Below are 19,636 nucleotides of genomic sequence, written 5' to 3' on the forward strand. Positions count from 1 at the left end.
TCCTATGGCACCTCAATTTTAATGTAACTACTTGTATATTTTTTCATATGTTTGGACCACTTCGGTGTCTTGTCCTAGTACATGAAGTAGTCCTGCTTTTTGTAGGAGAGATTCACACACTCTAAAAATACATAGAAACCATTGTGTGTGAATACAAGTACATATAAACATTGGTATTTTTTGCATTTGCATTTACAAGTGGAAAATATTGAAAATATCAGATGCGTTTTTCACTGATTACAATATAACGGGCTCATCATTCCGAGAACAGAAGCCATGAGCACTCATACATATTTACAAACATATGTGAGTAGTTGGTATCAATGTGTGAACAGCTGTCTGCAAATGTGAGTACTTGATTAATATTAGTCTAGATGTATGCGTATATGTAACTGTACATTTCAGCATACATGAGTTTAAATATACCAATATAAGTATCATAAATACATATGTACATATGTATCTTCATTTGTACTTTCATACTTATGAACTCCGAGACTACTGAATATAAACGAGTATTGAATTGTTGGCTAAAGTGTTGCTTTGGGAATGTGGCAGAAGAAGTCACATTTGAATATTTAATAAATTGCGCTTCTTAAGTCTACGTTTGTACATATGTTCTTACTATGTATATTGTATATATGAATGTACTCATGCTCAAGTATATCAGATATTAATGATAGATGAAGTCAAGGCTGTGTAAGATTCCTACGAACTAACTAGATAAAAAATGGCTTAGATAAGTAAATATGGTATTAATACTGGATAGAATCAATGTAAGTATTCGAAGAAAATATTATATACACTTTATGGATATATGTTCGTACATATGTATGTATCTATGTTTGTACTTTGATGAGGCACAGATGTTTACCAATATGGCATGGCTAAACTCACACACTTAAGTTTTTCATACTTGCAGGTCGATATTAGAACCTTCATACTTACATACATACATATGTATGTATATTGTTTGGACCAGGGTTGCGAAATTTTGTATTAAAAAGTAAATTTTAACTTTTTAAGCCAGATGTTGGGACTAAAAATTTGATTTTTATTTTAAATCCCGATGAAAATGAAAATTTTAATCCAAAATGGTTGCGATTCTGTAAATAATGTGTTTCACGTGCTTCGCACAACTTATGGTCAATATAATCGGCCTACTGAGCGTGCTTTTGGTAGCACCATCACCCATCTTGAGACCCAGCATTAATATTCAACTGAATTCCACGTTTAGAATGCAGTGATGAAAATATAATAGCCATAGCTGAGAGTGTACACGAAGACGCAGCAACTCGGACTAACATATAGAACGAATTGGCTCATTTTACGTCGAGATCTTAAATTGAAAGCGAACAAAATACAGCTTGTGCAAGAACTGAAGACGTTCGACCTCCCCAAGCGAAATCGCTTCGCTATATGGGCTCTTAAAAAGTTTCAAGAAGATCCGACCAAATTTTTTTCAGCGAAGAGGCCTATTTCTAGCTTAATGGGTATGTAAAAAAGCAATAATGTCGCAAGAGCTGTCTTTTCATTCAGAAAAAACAACGGTTTCGTGTGGTTTCTGGTTCAGTGCAATCATCGGTCCATATTTCTTCAAAACTGATGCCGGTGAGAACGTTACCGTCAATTGCAACCGTTATTGCGACAATCGACTATTTAATGGGTGAAATTATAGCTCGTGATCTCGGCGACATTTGATTTCAACGAAACGGCGCCTCGTTCCACACATTTCATCAATCAATAGTTTTATTAGAATACTTCGGGGAGCAGATAATTCCACGTTTTTGGCCACACCGTCAGACTTTTTTCTATGAGGCATGTAAAGTCTAAAGTCTATGCGGACAATCCCGCTTCGATTCAAGCATTGCAGCAAAACATCACGCGTGCCATCGAAAATTGGACTCAACGGACGGACCCATCTGATACGCAGTCGCGGCCAACATTTGTAAGAGATAACCTTCAAAAAATAAATGCCAAAGAATGTTCTTTCGAGTTATAATAAACATTCTCCATTAAGGTGGAAGTCTCTGTGTTTTTTCCGGAACCTCGAAAGGGATCATCTTTTATATAATAGTCTTTTGTCATTGAAACTTGTTCGTTGCGATTTCGTTAGTTTGGATATGGTTCAGTGCGTACAGTTCACATGGAGGACTTTCGATTGAGCTCTGGAGTAAATTGCTCAAGTCACATTTGAACTTCATTTTACGGTCTTTCAAAAGGATCGATAAAGGACTTTTTTGCGACCACAAGCTTCATGGTTTTCGTTGCTCATTTGACTGGGTTACATTCATTGAGCTTCCTTTGTAACAAGTCTCTGAAGTCTTCTTCGAGACAGCTTCTTTTAAGATAGTCTTTCATTGTAAATTTTTAATAAGTATGATAAATGCTATAAAATAGCAACATATATGTATATGCAACTTTGTATATAGCTTTGTTTTTGGAAATAAGGAAACTTTATATAATACTTAAGAGGTACCAGTAGCATCAAAATTATATAATATGTGAAAACTTATACAAGCAATAATATATACTACAAGAAAACCACTTTTCTGCATTTTATTGCCTTTATGTGCTTTCTAACATTACAAACTTCTTGTATTTTATTGTAAGCCATTAAATTTCGCAACATTACACCCACTTTGCGCCGCGCTAGTTCTCAGATTCAACGGCGCGTATGTCGCTAAAATGAACATTTCGCAATAAACACACACATACCCATCCATCCTTCGCTGAAATTTACATTTACAAAAATGCTACAAAAATGTTTTTCAAATATAATCCACATGCACACATATTCATACACACTTAGACATTTAAATGAATATACATGGTGCATGGCTTAGCTATGTCCTGCGTTCGCAACTGTTTTCGACCGGCTAAGAGATAGGACACTTTACCGCAATGCCATGGTGTTCTCTGTGAAGGCCTGACAGCTGTTGGCGGGTTGGCTGTTTGGCTGGTTGGTCGCATGCTCGGCCGGCGGTATTGAAATATTCAAGGCTTTAGCTTTGGCGTTGGCGTTGGCGTGCCTTGGAATGCTTGTCTGCCCCAATTCAAAAATGCAATAATGTCAACTGATATTCACGCGTGTCCTTTTTCACTCAAAGGGATTTCCTGTTTGTTGCCGGAAGGACGAGGTGTGCATACAGATATGCTTGTAATTGTAATGGATATACTTCGTACACATATACATGTGTATATAAATGCGTTGGAATGTGTATATATATAGATACACGTGATTTGCAGTAAAAAAATATCCAAAATGTTGTTCATATCCTTCATGTGAGTATTTGCAGCTGTGATAGAATTTCGCTACAGTCAGAAATCAGAGCGTTAGTCCTTCCGTAATTTGAAAGAAATAAAGGAACAAAAGGGTTGAGTGAGAAAGTTGGAATACCAAATTACAAATTCAAAGAACATTTTTCATAAAGACTTTCATGAGAGATATAAGGATATATGAAGGAAAGAATCAGTCTTTTAAAATTCAGAGATATTTAGTTAGAAAAAATAATAAGCGCCTTCGGCCCTGGAGTATATTCCACCGACTTTTGGCTCTCTGAAAGACCCATCCGTCTTTATCTAAAGTTTAAAATGCAATCAACCAATATGATCAAACGTGATAACACTGGAATTAATACTCCAGGTGGCACTCTCGCCACTAGTAATCTATTCACAGCTTTCGGCTGTGCCAACTTCTATTTTGATAGGATATTTTTTCGTAAAACTGAAAGCGCTCCGAAGCTGTTGGGCGGATACGTTGCTGCTGGACCAAGTCCTCCGGATAGTGGGACCCTCCCAAAAAATTAGAAATGTCTGCAGTCAGATATACTACTTCAAATAACTGCGATTGCTAACTTTTTTAAGATAACGAAGTAGCACGCCTACCACCGACTGAGCGGAAGACTAATGGATCATCAGTTTCAAGGACCGCCAAGAAGAAAATTACCAGTGACAAGGCAGTGGAGAATAGGAAGGCGAACAGTCTCTCAAACTACGACATAATCGACTCTGGCAGACCCGGAAGGAGCTTGACGATGGCGCAACAGCTTCTGTTTAGGGCGGCGTTAAGCCATGGTCTAATAGACTTGATCAAATGTGTTGAAAATTCACATAACTTGCTTTGAGGGGAGTCTTCCGGTTAGCTATGAACTCCGTCGAAGACTTTATGGCTATGGAGTCTCCTGGAGCTATGGGATATCTCCAAATTGCATCTTGTACGTAACGAGGAGGTGCATAGACTCGTGAAAACTCACATCTTCATTTGAGGTAGAGTGGCTGTAATGTCTACTGAGTCGATACAGAGGATGTTAGCTAAACAAAACACGGAATTGAGAACGAGTCTGTGGGAGATATTCCAATATGAGAACTCCTCAGAAGGCCATGTTATGGATATAGTTTCGTACTTATTCCTTGAGTCTGTAGGTGGTAGGTGCTAACCTAATATTCTCTACCGTCCACTTCAGGGCAGGTCACCGCTAGGTCGCGACAACATCTCCTTCGAAGAGTTGCCTACCTGATGATGCCAGTTCTGGAAAGACGAATGTGACTGTGGAAGTTAGCAAAAAAACACGGAATTGAGGTCGACATATTCCAACATGGCAGCACCTATTATTCTGTCGGTTGTTGACTGCCGGGCCGCGACAACTCCTCCTTCGAAGAGTTGCCACCCCCTGAGGTTACCAGTTCTCGAAAGGTAGGTGTATTCGCCATCGACCCCCACGTCTACTGGAAGCCACGTCGTCAAGATGAAGAAATTCGAGGATTTTCCCCCAACAAGGTACGCGTTGAGACAGAAAACTGATACCGATGCGGTAATAGTAGCTGTGTCAGGGCCGACTTTTTCTTGGAGGGATAAAAAATGTGTGCAAAATTTTAGATTTATATACTAAGAGACTAGTTGAGTTTAATCTAAATCGACTCATCTCCTCTTGCGGATCATTTATTTACATACATATATTTTAGAAGGTCTCCGATGTTTCCTGTTGGTGTTACAAACTGATTGGCAAGCTTAATATACGAGTACCCGTTTCAGGGTATAAAAATAAACAGATCCTTCATATATATAAATCGTTATAATGTCTTTCGATGCCGCAGAATAATAACTCTGCAAAGTTTAATGAATGTAATGTACGATAAGACAAAAAGATGAAGAACAAAAATTTAAGAAGTGTCTTAACTAGCTTTATTTGATATTAAATTTCATGTACCATGTCTACTAGCAAAACCAACTTCATCATATTAATACTTTATATCCCAATTTTATACTACCAAAGCAATAAAGTAACTTATTACAGCTATTGAATATGCCACTTAACAACCACACACACACCACCATTGATAACTGAATGCGCATAATAAAAAAGATTTGCTCTTGGCGACCATGGCGTATACGTGACGTTTAAACTTCGTTGCCGCAAACATTAAGCCTCTTAACTTAATTTGTAATTGCTGCCGGCAATTTCAAGTTGCATCTTTTCATCACAGAAGAGCAATAAATACAAACTTCAACAACAATTTTATCAACAAATACAGTTATATTCTTTACAATATGAAGATTTGGCTATTTATAGCAACCGAAAGCCAGATGTTGCAGCTTCATGCAAAAATATATGTTTGTATATATTATATATAATATATATGAGCATGTACATACATAAGTGCGTGTTAATCGTTTATTTGTTGCCCTTCTTCTACTCAACCATTTAATCAAATTGTTCAGGCTGCAAGCGGAGAAACCAAATGAAACTTTTATAGCCTTAATTGTTCATAGCGTTTTTAATATTCCACGCATGACATTCGGAGTGGGTGCGTTTATTTGCCACAGGACAAGCCGCAAGCACAGAAAAGTTTCCCACTATGCTAGACTATATTCATATACATATGTATCTACATATATACTGTAAACATAGAAACATACTTTCTGCAGAGTTGTCGTTATTTAAATGAAATGCAAATGTGCTCTCTAGGAAATGCATAACAAAGGTTTAGTTGGTTTAAAAATTGTTAAGTGAAGTCTATTAAAAATATTGTAACCATAGAATGATTAAAAATAATGAGAAATTATTCATTTGGAAATGAAAAGTCCACCACCTTTTGATGTCAAATTGTTTTCTCACTTCCATACACACAGCATCCGCTTATATAGCCGGCAGATGCATTGCCGTGAAGATCGCTGTAGGACTCAAGGAAGCTGGGTACGCTAAAGAGTCCAAACTGGGACATTCTGAAACTCTCTCCTTTTTCGATAGCATCCTTAAAACCTCAGATCAAAGCATCGCAGATTCTATTCCTGATAGCTTGTAGCTCATATAGTTGTCCTCTTGCGTTCTGGTGCCCTTCTGACCTAGTGTAGGACGCAGGAGAACCACTTACTTGCTCTCATGTCAAAGTTCTATGGAGAAAGGTGATGCAGAAACATCCGGCCACTTCCTTCTCCATTGTCCAGCGTTTACATGACTGAGGCTGAAACATCTATCATATCATATCTTCGACAAATCTGGTGAAGTAGGCGGAATTGATATTAGCCGCCGAATCAAATTTGTGTTTGGCTCAAAGTGCTTTGTCGATTTTTGAGAGTCCTTCCGATCAAACTTAGAGTTATTTTTACATAAAAATTAATCTTCGCAATGAGTTATTCCGTTTTTGTATCGACGTTTGAATCTAACTCGCTTTCATAATAATATTATAATATTTCCTACGAGGTATGCATATGTCTATGGGGATGCAATAAGTATTACACAAATAGAGGAAGGAAATAACTAGTTGCTGAAGTTGATTTTCCGCCATTTAACGCAGACAGCGTAGTATATTCACTATGTAAATTTGTATGAGTGTACATAACCTCTTTGTTTTTGAATGATTGAACTAGCTTGTGGTTAGGATAGATGTCCCTTTATTACATTTTTCCATATGCAAGCACGTGGCCTGTCACTATTAAAAGATGCATACACTTGGTGGCCAAAAAAATAATAAAATGTTACATATGTATGTGTGTAAAAATAAATCGCTACATATGTAAATATATTTTTTCGTGAAGCTGATATGCAGCAAAGCTAAATTTTACTGGAGATAATTTTGCCATGAATTGTGTTCCAAAACTCAATGTTTCGAAGATTTCAGGGATCAATAAAATTGATATATTGTGTCAAAAGTCAGTAGAAAGTAGTTGTGAGGATCACCAAAGACCGAATTAATGAAGCTCTTCAATTAAAAGAGGTTATTAGAAGCTTTCGAAGTTTTCCTATAAAAAATAATGTGTGATCCCGCACATAGAAACCCGGCTAGTGTGTCGAAACAGGATTTTTCACGAGAGGCGTTGAAAGATGTGAAGCACGTGTTCTCTCTCCCTCTTCCTCCTAGTTCGTTACTATGTTAGCAGTTTAGCACAATGAAGCCGTCTGAGTGTTGTCATGGTAATCCAACGCTCATTGGTTTGGCTGTCTACGTACATTCTCGTTGAAAACCGATAATCGACATTTTGACACACTAGCCGGGTTTCTATGTGCGGGGTCACATATGCGTGAAATTGGCAGAGATTTTGGAGGAGTATTTTACACAAATCAGTGGTAAAATATAAGTGATATATATAGTGAGAAAAATAGTTCCTTGCTTGAGTTATTGGATACACGTGCGTGATATACATATTAATTTGTACACATACATATGCATAAAAATATACCCATACTTAAATAAAATGGAATTTTAAGGTCATTCAAGCGAAGAAGCAAACTATTGCGTTCACAATGTGTCACTTTAAATGAACAGCAATTTGTTGGAACACAAGGTCGGTGACATTATGTGCGTTTTTAATGCATAAATTGTATAAATTCCAAAAAATTGCTGTAAACATTTTGGACAACAAAGAAGTTTAGTCTTTCTTTGATGGGTAAAAAAATGGAAATATATTTTTTCCAAGAAAATTTTACATTGAAAAAGGAACTCAAACATAGTAAAATAGTTTAGCTAAAGTAACATAATGTAACATGGTATTAAATTACATAACAGGATATAGCTTAACATAATATAACATAAACTAATTTAGCAATGTATAATAACATGACAAAACCTAATATAATAAAATATGAGCAAAAGAACCCAAATTAGATGGAATTCGACTTATAGCAATATGCGGAGTAGTAGAAGTATTATTTACAGAAAGTGAACCACTCGTTTTGTTTAAGGGGTTACATGTGTTTCAACAATCGATTTTTTTACTGTCTTGTGTTTACAAAGTCGGTTGGTAAGATTTTTCTCAAGTGATCTTCATGAAATTTTACACAGGTCTTTGAAATAAAATTCTCAAAGACTTGGATGGAGATTTTTTTTCGATTACAACTATTTGAAAGAAAAATGTCGCGAAATTTTGACTGACGTTTTAATTTTTTTTGTAAAAATATCTGCCAAGTATCCAATTTTCAGTTTTTTTTCTACGTTCAAGTTTTAAGTTAAGACTTTTTCCACTTTAGTTGATCTTGTAAGGAATTATCGTGCTAACGCAAGTGATTTTTTTTTTTCCGAGGGATCACCGGAAATGGCGTCGCAGTGGCCAAATGTAAAATATTATTTTCCAAAAATTTCAGAACTTCTTTGTTAATAGTGTATGTGTGTAACAATAAAAAATTCTAATAAAATATTTCATTTTTTATATGATCTGTTTAACCCCTTAAAAGTGATTTCAAAGCCTTATTAGATGAAATAGCTGCATCGGAAATTATTTGACAAATTGAAGGCTCTCATATTCCTACTATTTCGGAATTTTATAAGAAACTTTTTCAATTTAGAAATTCTTCCATTGATTTGACATTGACTTTCTGTGCTCGAAATTGCTAATCGTGTCGTCAATGCTGTCTGCTATGGTCCGACAATACGAGTATTTCGACATTAATGGGTATATTTATGACACATAGATTGTGTAGCTACATCTGATGTACTGTTATACTACATGCATATATGTATAAGTAAATGTTCGATGATCTTGTTTGTGATAACAAATAATGTATGTACGAACATCAAAAGATAGAGTATTTATATATGGTATATACATATGTATATGTATGTATCTATGTACATATGAACGTAAGCAACTGTTTAATTACTAAACCATTCAAGTGATTTATGGCATTTCCGAATTTAATTAGGCATGTTTTTTGATAAACCCAGCAGTAAATTGTACTTGTCATAAGCTGTCATACAACCAGTGCATATCACAGCGGACTGGTTTTTTAAACTTTCCATAAAAATATCTTACGAGATGTCAACAGTGAGATTATTGTTATTAAGTATAAGTTGCTTATGTGTAAAACTAAAATCTTGAAATATTAATGAACTGCTGATTACATACTAAAATAATATAAGATTAAAATTAAAAAAAAATTCTCGTTAATAAATTATTTCAGGTGGAATTGTATTAACCAAAAAGTTATTAGGAAGGGGGTGACAATTCTGATTTTCTTTCGGACTTATTCTAGTTCCAATTGTAAACTAGGATTTATCTGATCGAGAACTTCTGTTTTACTGCTGGTAACATATGTATATGTAAAATAGGGTGTTCGTTATTTCCCAAGTAGACTTTTTTATGCCAACGCCCGCTGTTGTTCCAGATTTTGCTTTAAAAACAAATCATCCAACCTAAACAAACATTTTATTTTTCATTTCAACAGTGGACAAATCATTTACTTTTCATAATAAATACATTCTTCAGGAGTTTTTTTGATTTTTTGCATTAAATTTTTACCTCAAAAGCAAAGAATTTACAATATAAGGATAATCGAATACAAAATTTAGCGCTCGATAAAAATAATTTTTTCATAAAAACATTATTTTTAAAGTTCAACGCACTTAAAATTATGCATCAAATGTATTGAGCATTCATAACATAAGTCTTATGAATTCCATGTTGCTCATACGCCATGGTGCTATCGGCATGGTCTGTTATTGAAAGAGCTTTAGAACATTTCATGTATAACTTTAACTGCGAATAACTTTTAAAATAATGGTTTTATGAGCAAATTAATCAGACCGTTATTGTAAAGCGGAACATTTTTTAGTATAAAAATATCAAAAATTGCCATGTTATTTATATGTCCATATGTACTATATTTATGGTAAAAGAAACATACTTTAAGCATGTTTTAAATTGAAAATTAAGAAATAGTTTATGTTGAATGCTTTTTTAGAACAAGAACTGATACTTCAAAGGACACTTGCATAAAAACAATTAACTTGAGAAATAATCCAAACCCTAATGTTAGAATATTTATATACATAAAATGTACGAACATATGTAAACTTGCATTGTTTATGTTGTTTGTTCATGTCTGGCGTTGTCTGTTCTACAAATATAAACAAAATAAAAGTCATTAAAATATGCATCACTCAGTCAGTGTAAATGAACTTAGTAGGTCAGCAGGTCAATAGCTGCCAGAGCAGCTCAAATATGTTTCAATAATATTTATATGCACAGCAAAAGTCATATGAAATGTATTTATGAATATAATATACATATATATGTGTACATTACTTATATATACAAATGTGCATATACTATAAATATACTTATTGCTTATATATATACATACATAAATAAATCTTAAGCAGTGAGTGCCATAATAATTTTCCCCATTTTAATTACCAGCTAAGTGCGTATTTTAGTGCCAGCAATAAATGTGTCGAATATGTCAAGTTATAACATTTCTTGCTAAGTATCCTGTAAGCTTACAAATGTATGTGCTGGTGTATGTGCGTTTGTACTTAATCGCTCTGGTTATTTTTATTGTGCAAATAATCGAAAGTCTGACACACCTAATCGACACTACATTTAAGCTATCGCTGACACGTTCTAATGACTATTGCTTTTGTCCTATTTACTTAAGTAGCGCGCCTTAAGCGTGGGACCTTAAGGAACTCAGGATATCACATAACAAAACAAAGTGGAGCACTAAATGCGTTTTCTTCGCACATACAGGTATTTAGACTCACACTTATACTCTCTTATGCACATACATATAGTATATATGTATATATATACATACATAAGTATTCTCTTGTAGCATACATAAGCCAGTGGTAGTTGCCAATCTTGGCGAAGTGTGTTAATCGAAATTTATTAGTCAGCGAAAACGTACAATAAATGGCAATTAACACGAAGCTATCCATTTAAATGAACTCTAAATGAACGGTATACATGTTTGTATGCGTTTTTGCACTCCTTAATGTGAAAAATGAAAATTGAAGTTGAAGTCCTTAAGTGTTTAAGTGTTTATGCTAGCTGACTCCTATACTTTATTTTGTGTTCTATATCGGGAATCTTTTCAGTATATATGAGTGAAGAAAGCTAAGCTCTTTTTATAACGATGTAGAGGTTGATAAAAACAAAGTTAATGAGAGGATTAGGAATAAAATGTTGATGTAACATGTAAAAAAGCTTAACTCCATATTGCATTAGACAATTTTTCAGGCAAAGATGAGTGGTTAGAATTTATGTGATCCGTGTTACCCAGAAGGTGTTTGCCTAGCTTCGGAAAGTATTTTGTGGTTATTTTTAAAGGTTTTCTAACTACAGCTTCAGCTAAAATTTACACTTTTACTTTTTTTTATGATCTGTAGATATATCCTTAAATTCTATTCTTTACCCAAAGTAAACTGTGGAACAGTCAGACGATTATTATAGCAACAGCTTTGGATTATTTAAATGTTTATCAATTATAAGGTCATTTACAATTCATTTGCAAAATAAATGTTAAATAACTCCATTTTAGCGAGTGTTCTTTTGTAGCTGGATAATTTTAAAGCATTTTGCATCGATCGAGGATACTTTAAGACATATTGAAAACTTTAACCGAGTGATTTTAAAGCTTTTTGATATATTTTTGTTCAAGAAATATTAATGTTAAGTAATTTTAGCGAGTGTTCTTTTGCAGCTGGTTAACTTTAAAGTACTACGCATCAGTAGAGGATATTCTAACACATATTGAGTACTTTAATCAACTGTTTTTAAAGCATTTTAATATTTTTTTGTTAAATAAATATTATTTAAAGTCATTTTAAAGAATGTTCTTTTGCAGCTGGTTAACTTTAAAGTATTTTGTTACAAAAGAAGATACTCTAACTTATATTAAGTACTTTAATCGAGCGTTTTTAAAGCATTTTAAATTTTTTTTGTTAAATAAATATAGTTTAAAGTAATTTTAGAGAGTGTTCTTTTGCAGTTGGCTAATTTTAAAGTATTTTGGACTCATAGAGGATACTCTAACACATATTGAGTGTTTCAATTAAGTGTGTTTAAATCAATGATTTTCGTTTATTCAAGATTTACAACGATGATAAACGCTTTTATTACTTCTTTGTTAAGGAAATAATAGATAAAATCAATTTAGCGAGTGTTCTTTTGTAGTTGGCTAACTTTAAAACCTTTTGCATCGATAAGGGATACTCCATCACATATTGAGTACTTTAATCGAGTGTTTTTATGGTCATGACTTTCAATTTCTTAAACTTTGTATCGACACTAAATTGTTTTAATAATAATTTGTTAAAGAAATATTATATTAAGTAATTTTTGCGACAGTTCTTTTAAGGTTAGCAAACTTTAAAACTTTTCTCTATCATTACTTATTTTATTAACGAAATTATAAATAAAACCATTTTAGCGAGTGTTCTTTTGTAGTTGGCTAACTTTAAAATCTTTTGAATCGATAAGTGATGCTCTATCACCTACAGAAAACTTCAACTGAGTTGGTTTCGACACAAAAATTTTCAAGGATATTGCTTTGAATATAAAGCCTTATTTTAGACGTTGATATTTAGTGGCATAAATTATAGTATTGACTACTTAGAGTTATCCAAAAGCTAGCTTTAATTTCAAATACTTTATAAATTGTACAAAATTAAATGGGAATTATTTCATATAGCTTTAATTCACAAAGATTGCTACATTCCAGCAAAAAAACATTGGTGCTTATTATGTCCATACGTCGGTAACTTCGTAAACAAACACAAAATCATATTAACACTATTTTTAGTACCCCAAAAGCCACATAAAAGAGAGGTCATTGATTGTATGTACATAAATATGGATAAGAAGAGAAATATATATTTTTATATAATAAACATAATCCAGATGTTATTTCTACATTTCGACGCAATCTGAATCGCACGCGTCCACATAAATTAACTACAAAAATACCATCGAATTGTGTATGTAAGTATATAAACTACATATAGTAAATACATGGAAGTAATGTACGTTTGTGTACTAAGGTGTGCTCAGTTCATTAAAGCCCATATGGATGCCCCATAGTGGCAGCAAACCAAGCAATTGAATGGGCTTGAAGTGAGTTGCGTGTGCTGTAAATCGCATACAAATATGAAGGTTCATTATTTGCACACAACACATGTGGTACATATGTATGTATGTATGTATGTATACCAATTTGAAAATACTGGCATGAGCATGTGTGTTTGACAGTATTATTCGCTATGATTCGTCCTTGAGCTGTTGAATGTTATTGCCATTGTAAATATGTACAATTTTGTTGTGCTACTCGGTTTGCTTCCTAATTTGTGCGCTGTATAGCGATGCTCTTATGTTGCCTTTAGACGTTGTATGTGCAGTGTGTGTGTTGGGGTAACCCCAGCGATTTGTGGCTGCAAACTCGCTTCACCTTATGCTGTAACACCTTTAATTGCATAGCAACCGCAGATAATTTTGAGTTTGATTTGATAAGTAAAATAACAAAAAACAAAATTTGGAAGCCTTTTCGGTATACAGGCTGTATCTGTATGTGAACCCGGTTAAATCAGTTTCAGTTATATTTGGTTAGTTTTTGAAATGAAAAGAGGTAAGCAGTCAGCAGAGACACATATTTGTAATATTTTGTTTTTTTACCCCTTGAAGAGGGTATAGTAAGTTTGTCACGAAGTTTGTAGTACCCAGAAGGAAACGTCGGATACTCTATAAATTGTATATGTATAGAAATTATCAGCGTTATCAGTTGTGTCAGTTTAGCCATGTGCATTTGTGCAAACTACTCCCTCAGTTTTTGAGATATCTTTAGGAAATTTGACATAGATTATAGTATAGTATAGAGCATAAAAATTTATTGTTTTCTTAATAGATAGATACATATATGCGAACGGGTTACGCTATTTGGCGTAAATAAGATAAGATTTCGTTCTAACCAGACTTCTTTTGATTCAGTTTTGTTTGAGCGAGCGGTAAAAATGGACCTTAGTTTTTCTTCTACAAAAGGCTTCGCTAAAAGCAGTGTTTATGGTCCTAATATGGTAACACCCAATCATCTCTAATTTTGGTTTCGTCGTTTCTAGTAATTTTTATGTCAAAGATTCCAGAGCCTGAAGCCCAACTGTTGAAAATATCGATACGATAATGGAAATTGTCGAGTCAAGGTTCCTTACATAGATACAACCACCAATCATATGGAGTAAAATCAGCTGGGTGTTCGAAAATCCTGTTATTAATTATATAGAGGCTAGGTCAAGGTTTTCGCTTAATGGCGTTTTTTGGGTATGGCACTAGTCCGATAACGCCCATCTATGAATTCCTTCTGAGAGATATCTCAATTTTTACTCAACTTACAGCTTGAACAGGCAGGCGAACGGATAGACAGAGATCAAATTTCAACTAGATTCGTCGTCCTGATCATTTACAAAATCAACTGAACTCAACACACTCTCTCATTTGCATTAAGATAACTCATATATTGGCCGATATATGGACTGTAAAGTCACACGGAAGTTTGAAAATCTCTGTATTAGGTATAAGGGAGCAAGTATTGACCCGATTGAACCCATTTTTGACATACACTACTATGGTAAGGAAAGAATTATATGTCAATTTGAATACTAGGGTCTTAGCGGCTTGATGGAGTCATGTGAAAGTTAGCGCCATTCACTTGGGAGTGGTCAGAAGTGATTCTTTTACACATGGCTCAATTCACGACTTCCGGTCTTAGATCAAGTTTCCTCCGCCTAAAAAAAGAAGGTGAACCATCGCTCCACAGGGTTGTGCGCTGGGTTTGGGACCCGCTACGTAAAAAAATGCCGCCAATGAAAAGGAAATACCAGCCTCGGCTGAGAGGCCCTTTTTTTGATTACGACGATGGCAAATGAACTAAGGATTCCGATTTGAGGGCATGCACCTGGAATGTCCGATCTCTTAATTGGGAAGGTGCCTCTGTCCATGATATCATCGCCGTCCAAAAAGTGCGATGAACTGGATAAGGACCGACACGAGCAGGTTCTTGTGAAATTTACTACAGTGAGCGCGAATTCGGTGTTGGATTCGTGGTAGGAGAGAGACGCCATTGCCGAGTCCTGGCATTCAGCCCGGTGGATGAACCACAATCCGCATCAAACCGAAGTTTTTCAACATATCGATGATTTAAGCCTACAAGTCACCGACCAAACTATTATACTCTGTAGCAACATATTGCAAGAGTATAAAAATTTGATAAATTGCTTTAGTACCTTTGGTCATAAGATGTAAGTACATATAAATTTATCTATAAACAATACATTATTATCATTTTGTTAATTTTTGCTCACTATTTGCGCCAAAATTTACAATCCAACGCACTCCAAAACCTTCCACAAAATAATTTATGAACTAATATTAATATTGCTAATGTTATATCATATTTGTTGGTAATATGACATGTATGTTTGTACATATAAATGTGTAGTTGTATTTGAGAGCACCCATATAATTTCAAATTGATTAAGAAACACCCACTAGAAAGCGTGTACAATAGCGCTTTATGCTGGACAGCATTTTTTTTAATATCAACACGTTGACGAGTATGTTGTTGCTAAATTTTGTTTGCGGCAGATGTCAAAGAATCTAAAATAGAGCTACATACCTGTACATATATGCAGCAAAGTTAACAAAGGTCATGGGTAGTAAAGCATTTGCTTTTCAAAAGTGTTTGTAAACACCATACAAGTATACACCACCACACACATACATCTATCCCGCAAGTAGGCATTAACACAGTTGTGTGGGTGTGCATTGAGCGTGGTGCCAATAAGAAAGGGTAAAAAAAAAACACCGGCGAAAACCGCTAACACAAATGGGCGGCACGGCATAGAAAATCATTAACGCAACACGTGTGCATTTGCAACAATAACTACATTGTTGCTGTTCTTGTGGTGCCGCTGGTGATGGGGGTAGCCGGTGTTGACAAGTATTGGCATAATCATTAAATACATATAATTTCGTTGTTAATCTATTGTTGTTATTTTTAGAGCATATTTTATTATTTTGTCGTATCTACATATAGGGTATATATATGAGTGTGTGTGTTTGTATGCACAACACTTGACGCGCAATTGCTGTCAATGCGTTTTATCGGCTTTCGCGGTTTTGCTAAAATACTTTTTCTTCTATTGTTTGGGAAATTCAATATACGCAAAACCTGCTCATTTACATACATGCACCGGTTGATATGTAGTTGTGGTTATTTGTGTGCTTTTACCTTTACAACAGTACAAAAAAAATAACAAACAAAATTTACTTACTAACTAACCCCATATTATACCCAACAGGCTGGAAGTGTGGGTATTCGAGAAAGGTGAAACTGTAAGATTCGGCAAAGCATATTCACGATCTATTCCTTACCCGAAATTATAGCGAATCATAACATCTAAAACTAGCAATATGAAATGTGTGCACAATTTTTGACGCTTCTTGATTCTGTTGCAGTTCTATGTGTGGGAAATGGGAAGGCTGCGAAATCAGCACTTAGTGTTTATGGTTCTGTTACTATAATAGCCAAACATACGAGTACGTAATTTTGGTTTCTTAGATTCCGATGGAAATAAAAAAATGTCCGAGGTAGGGCACCGCAAGACAGGCTTGACATCGGAACAGTTTAATAATATAAAATAATGCCCTAAGAGTTATATACCAATGGGCGATATTGGCTAACCTTGAGGCAAACACTGGTAAGATGGATATGGTACTCTTTACAAGGATGAACAAAATTTCGGCTACATATATAAAGAGTTCTAGGTCGTAAAGGTATTTAGTGAAACGAAACAACTGATGAGATCGTCAAAAGTACCACCCATCTGGCTATCAAACCAGTGCGGATATACGGAAATCACTAAAAACGATATACAATGAAATTTCCGAAAGGCCTGACAGACGAATTAGGCCGAGATGGTATGCCTCAAGAATCTGCAGAATCGCCTAGATCATGTGTAAGAGTCTCGAAGGAAAAACACGCATTCTTTTTATTCACACGGTCTCCAAAAGATTGCGGACGGTTGTTGTCAAATTCTATTGGCATCAAATGCGAGTCCAGTTCAGTCTAGAACTCGTCTTAAATATCTAAGAGGTTCACAGTTAAGGTGACTAGACGAAAATTATGTATCAAATCGCTCTTAACGTTCTGTGTGACGCATACTTCATCTGAAATTAAACTGAACCTCCATCTGGCATTACTAATGACCAGTAGGTTTATGTTTGGCGTGACAGCCGGCCATTATAACCTAACCTACCTTTTGACGTATGACGAGGAAAATGTTCAAAAAATAGATAATCGCCCCAACATTACTTCTTCTTTATGAAAGTCTGACGTCAGATGTTGTTATAACAACTTAAAACTTTCCTCAACCGATTTGGGGCTAAGATATTAAGGTGAGTGGAGTGCTAACTGGTCACTGTCTAATTTGCAGTAGATTAGAAATACCATATAATAACTATTGTAGAAGCTGCAAGGAGGTAGAAATAGAGGAGACTTTAAAACATCTTCTATGTGAGTTTAGTATAGAAAAAGAATCGCAACTGTCGGTGAAGAGTTTCTTGACGAAGTTTCGGAGGTCGCACAGATACAATTTTTTATACTGAAACACGGGGTAGTTCAGGGAGAAAACAATAGAATGAGGTGCTTTTAGTCTCAGTGGTTTCACAATGGGCTTCTGAAAGGTCTGGCCACTTTAGGTATCTATCTACCTCAAGGTGTTAGGATTTTGGTCGTGCTTTCCGGTTACGAAACTCTTATTTTAATTTCAGTAATTTTAGAAGCATCCCTCATTTTAAAGGAAAGGCATGAAACCCCAATATTATCTATATGTATATGTATATGAACTCGAATGAGTCCATGTTCCAATTAAATTCTGAGTCTTGCATGTCATCAAAATTGATAAATAATATTGTTCATTGGGTATCACCAGACAACTAGCGGCTAAGGTGGGATAGATAGATACCTACATACATACATATATGCATAGCTATGTACATGAGTAGATTTAATATGCTATTGTGGTATTATCAGGAATTCTTAACCATAAGCAGCAACAACAAAAACACTTACTAGCTATAAATTAAAAATATTACATTGAAATAATGATTTACTTCCCAACGGTTAAGTTGATGGCAATTTCGAGCACAGCGGGTGGGTGCCTGCGACAGACTGCGTTGCTCTGGCAATTTTGCTTCAGCTGCGAGAATAAATTTGCTTTTAACACTTTTGGCTGGATAATTGAGGCGCATATATTTAAGCAACTCCAAATACCTTGTTACGTGTTATATAATGGGCGGCAATGCATGAATAATTTTATATGTACACAAGTGTACGCGTGTATGTGTGCGTGTAGAAAGGAGTCTGATTCCATCCTTAGACAGAGTTTGCTTTGGTTGATTGCCTTTGTTTTCTTTTGCCTTTCATGCTAATGCTTTTGTGCTTTTGCATGCCTTTATAAAATTAGCGAAATTCCATAATCTGTACGCTTATTGTTATTTTTGGGTTAATTGGATTTTTTCTACTTTTTTGTTAGATCTGTGCAATTATGCGGCTTAAAATGTGTGGAAAGTACTGATATGGATATGTTTGTATATACATATTTATGTAAAACATTTATAGGGCATAAACATGATCTAAACCTATATCTGTCAACAGTGGCGGATTCACGGGGTGTTTTGGGGGTTCAAACCTGTCATAAAAGTAAATCGCGGAAAATAATTTTAATTCAAATTCAGAAAAATTCACGAAGTTATATTAATATTAAAAATATGCTGGAAAGAAAATTTTAACTGTAGAAAACTTCTATTGGTCTAAAACCGGTTTCGAGCTAGCCATTATAATCTCTAACAAATTTCGCCTTCAGACTACATTCTCCTAATGCTTGAGTTCAATAGACGCTTTCATGTGAGAAAAACCTCTAGACGTGAATTGAGAAGGGGCATAGTAGGGGAGGAAGATACCATCCCAGTCTATACCGACGGGTCCAAAATGGACTGCGGGGTAAGCACGGGAGTACATTCCAACGAGCTGGACATCTCTCTCAATCCGGCTAGCATCTTCCAAGTGGAAGTACTGGACATAGAAAAGACCTGCGAAACACTATTGGATAACTACGACAGGATACACGGATAGCCAGGCGGCGCTTCAGGCCTTCTCGTCACCCATGACTAATTCCAGCATAGTTCTTAAATGCGAGAATGCACTGAGGTCACTAGAAGAGAAGCCCCACCTAGACTTGATCTGGGTTCCCGGCCACAGGAACATTTTTGGCAACGAAAAAGCAGACAAGCAGCAGAGGTGGCAAAGGCAGGAGCTTTCCTAAACGAATTCGAAGCAGAGTTGATACCAAGCGCTCTAGGATCGATCAG

General features: G+C 35.2%; 2 protein-coding genes across 4 annotated transcripts in view; one reads left to right on the plus strand and one right to left on the minus strand.

The window, feature by feature from the left end:
- The window catches only part of LOC105228753 (ras-related and estrogen-regulated growth inhibitor), a 38,593-nt gene that overhangs the window by 3,875 nt on the left and 15,082 nt on the right, over positions 1-19,636 (minus strand). The gene's annotated exons all lie outside the window — the stretch shown is intronic.
- Positions 17,382-19,636, plus strand: part of LOC105228749 (protein YIPF6) — a 58,736-nt gene continuing 56,481 nt past the window's right edge. Inside the window, exon 1 of the mRNA XM_011208697.4 lies at positions 17,382-17,392. The gene's annotated coding sequence lies outside the window, so the exon portion shown is untranslated. The remainder of the gene's footprint in view (positions 17,393-19,636) is intronic.

This window comes from Bactrocera dorsalis, chromosome 1 (genome assembly GCF_023373825.1).
Source record: "Bactrocera dorsalis isolate Fly_Bdor chromosome 1, ASM2337382v1, whole genome shotgun sequence".
NCBI classification, from domain to species: domain Eukaryota; kingdom Metazoa; phylum Arthropoda; class Insecta; order Diptera; family Tephritidae; genus Bactrocera; species Bactrocera dorsalis.